A 3,796-nucleotide genomic window follows, 5' to 3' on the forward strand; every position below is an offset into this window, starting at 1 on the left:
TAAAAATTATAGGGTTGTTTGCAGAGATGGGCGTCTTATAAAATAACGGCATCCAGCTTTGTGTAAACATGAAAGAAAGTCATCATGCTGTGGAGGGTGAAAAAAAAAAGTTTCCTTAAAAGAATGGAGAAAATAAGACTCCATTTCAGACCAAAAAAAAAAAAAACTTCAAAGGCTATCAGGATAGTCATGTAGTCATGGAATTTTAAAAAGAGAATCTCCCTCAAAGAATTCTCTAAAATTTCCTAAACTTAAAAGCATTATTTCTCTTCAGACACCTAATTGAAATTGCATTACCAAACCCTACAATACAACCTCTCACCAAGAAATAAAAACAGATTGCCTGCATAGTGGATGTTCCGTGCTTGCCACATTTATTTTTTTTATTAATTTTTTTTTGCTCTATTTTTATTGGAGTTAGATTTGCCAACATATAGTATAACACCCAGTGCTCATCCCATCAAGTGCCCCCCTCAGTGCCTGTCACCCAGTCACCCCGTCCCCAGCCCACATTTAAATACGATTATTGATCTTCTTCCCACGGTCAGGATACCAACATTCCATGGCAACTGCGAAAGAAAGACCAAGATAATATTTTCCACGGCAATATTTAGGCCCTTAGGGGGTATTTGCTTATGTTTAGAGGCTGTGTCACCTGAGAAGCGTGGGCAATGATCAGATGTCTTCTTGAGCATATTTTGGGGTTTTTTCCTAGTCACAAATGGCTTGCCCCTAAGCTGTTCAGAGGTTCCCATGGGTTGCATTCGGGGCCATCGCGTGAGCATCAACCTGCCCAGAGCAAAGGCCTGCATGGATGGAATGAGAGTCTCTCAGCCTTTGAGGCATTTGAATTCCATTAACCCCAGGGGCAGTATATGGAGAGGCTTTTCAATGTGTCATCTCTGTGATCCACAAAAGCCATTCGACACCCCAGGTCGGCCTTCATCGGCCAGTTGGCCTACCTCTGCTCAGCACATGGGGAATAACCGCACTCACTCCTGGAACAGCCGTGAGGACTCCCGACAGGAGCAATTCAGAAGCATCCCCTCCAGTGCCTGAAATAGCACGGGGACTCAGTAATCTCGGCCCTTCCTGTTATTGGTTCACACTGATACTAATGATCTCAGTAGTGTAGACACTACATTTTTAGGAAGCGTGAGCAGATAGTTGCATTTCACAATATAAAATGTGAATGCATTATTTTAACAATTTCCCTTGGATCGTAGAGCTTGAAATATATATTATTTCATGGGTTTTAAAATTGAATGAGATATATTACCGAGTCTTTAAGTGTCGTAGGAATGATCAGTACTATTATGCCTTTGGGACCTCTGTACGTAACATATATGTTTACATGTGTGTATATTTACCTAAGTTTAGTCACTTCAGAGATCTTGGCAGATACGTTGATGCTGGATTCTTCAACACCATTTGTTCTGAAAAACAAATATATCACAGAAACAAAACCACAGCTTGGGAAGATACCCTCTTAGCAAATACGGGGCTTATAGTAAACTGTCTGTTGTAGGCTAAAGTTGTGTCACTCACAGTGGTTGCACTCAAGTATCTGCAAACTCAATAGCTATTCCAACCGCTTCTATATTGAGGCTTCCCCTTAAATCAATATCTCGTTTTCTCTGAAATCTATTCAGAAAAAGCAGCACATGTAATCAGCTCTTCTGGCTAATGGTATCGTGTACAATATATTCAGTTACAGAGGATTTGAGGACGATCAAAGCAGAACCTTGGGCTTCCAGGGCTTGCCCTGGAAGCTGCGGGAAGAGAAGTCCTTTTCCATTTGACAACGAAGTAAGAATTTTCACAAAACATTTTCTTAAAAAAAAAATACACAATATCAACTAGACATCAATAATCAATTTTTTTAGAGGGGGAGGAGGAGCTGAGACAGAGGGAGAGAGAGAATCTCAAGCCGACTCCCTGATGAGCACAGAATACACAACGGGCTCGATCTTAGTACCCTGAGATCAGGACCTGAACCGAAATGAAGAGTTGGGTGTTTGAGCCACCCACGATCTCAAATTTTTTAAAAAGAAAAAACATTTGGATAAAGAAGATGTGGTTTATGTATACAATGGATTATTCCTCAGCCATTAGAAATGACAAATACCCACCATTTGCTTCAACGTGGATGGAACTGGAGGGTATTATGCTGAGTGAAGTAAGTCAATCGGAGAAGGACAAACATTGTACGGTCTCATTCATTTGGGGAATATAAATAATAGTGAAAGGGAATATAAGGGAAGGGAGAAGAAATGTGTGGGAAATATCAGAAAGGGAGACAGAACGTAAAGACTGCTAACTCTGGGAAACGAACTAGGGGTGATGGAAGGGGAGGAGGGCGGGGGTGGGGGTGAATGGGTGACGGGCGCTGAGTGGGGCACTTGACGGGATGAGGACTGGTGTTATTCTGTATGTTGTAAATTGAACACCAATAAAAAATAAATTTATTATTAAAAAAAAGAAAAAAAAAGAAAAAACATTTGAGGAGACCAGGGAATTTTTTTAAAGTTCCATAATATATTTCTACAATATCCTATTTATCTTGAATTCTCAGAAACGTATTATTAGAAATCTTTGCATTCACAAAAACACGCATATTCATGCCATTTAGATCTTTACCAGACAGTCCCTGACACCCTCGCATACACAATAAAAATTATTTACTCCCTGCAAAGGACCAACGTCAAAACACTTTGAGGATATGGGCAAATGAATTCTTCCGTCTTTGATTTCTTCTTGACTGCATACAAGAGAAAAATAGATGCTAATGACAGCCAAAGGAAAACCTTATTTTCTGAGTGATCCAACATATCCAAAGAAATACTGACTTCTAAAAAATACACATTTTTTTAAAATGGATTATTTACAAACCTCAAGTATAAAACAATTACATGGTATGTAGGTACAGACGCAGTGCTTCCTCTCATTGGAGCCTAGCACCATCCTTTTCACCACGCTTTCCTTGCTAGCTAGCCAACATGCTTTTGTTTTATCATTCAAGGCCTAGCCCTGATTTCTGACATCACAAGACAGTGTTGCTATGGGAACGGTGGCTTTGTGTGTCCCTGAGGAAACAAAGGGTGGGTTCCATGTGAGGATTTCAGAGCAAACCTGGTCCCCTGTGTTAGTAAGTGGTTGTGGTCACCAGCATATTAAATATTATCAGCAAAATTCCATTCATCCTTTACAAGTCCTGTTTCCAGTAAATCCTTCTTTCAATACATGACATTACAACCCTGGCACACAAAAAACGAGGTTTTGCAAGGTTTGGAAGCTCACCTTTCAAAAGCAGGTAGCAGGATTTTGAATCCTGGCTTTTGTCTTTGGAACTCCAGGTCACAGCTGTTCTGGGAGATTTCAGATTCTCTTGTCACTTTTTTTTTTTTTTTTTTTTTTATCTTGGTGCCCATATGACAAATTTTAAAGTAGATGAAGAGTCAGTCCGGTAGTCCTGCAGCTCTCCCAACTCCCAACCATTGCCATTTGGCTAAATTCAAGTACCTGATTTACATGTGTAGACAACCCTAGTGAAAAAGCCAGAAAAATTCAAAATCTCCATTAAAAAACCTTGTAGTGATTGAAGTTATAGTATTACATCAAATAAGTTCTGTCAAGTGACTGTATAATTGTTTACAGATATGATGTATTTATTCACCACACTGTGCATTTTTTTAAGATTTATTTATTTATTTTAGAGAGAGAAAGGGAGGAGCAACAGAGAGAGAGAGACAGAGAATCTCAAGATCTCAAGCAGGCACCCCACTGAGCATGGAGA

General features: G+C 39.7%; 1 long non-coding RNA gene across 1 annotated transcript; it reads right to left on the bottom strand.

Annotated features, from left to right (window-relative positions):
• Positions 1 to 404: 404 nt before the first annotated feature.
• Positions 405 to 3,030, bottom strand: LOC102156681. Its single transcript, XR_005355399.1, has 5 exons — positions 2,893 to 3,030; positions 1,371 to 1,436; positions 963 to 1,055; positions 656 to 806; positions 405 to 569 (listed from the first exon to the last, which is right to left on the bottom strand). It is a non-coding gene; the product is annotated as an uncharacterized LOC102156681 (long non-coding RNA).
• Positions 3,031 to 3,796: the final 766 nt, after the last annotated feature.

This window comes from Canis lupus, chromosome 2 (genome assembly GCF_011100685.1).
Source record: "Canis lupus familiaris isolate Mischka breed German Shepherd chromosome 2, alternate assembly UU_Cfam_GSD_1.0, whole genome shotgun sequence".
Taxonomy (NCBI): domain Eukaryota; kingdom Metazoa; phylum Chordata; class Mammalia; order Carnivora; family Canidae; genus Canis; species Canis lupus.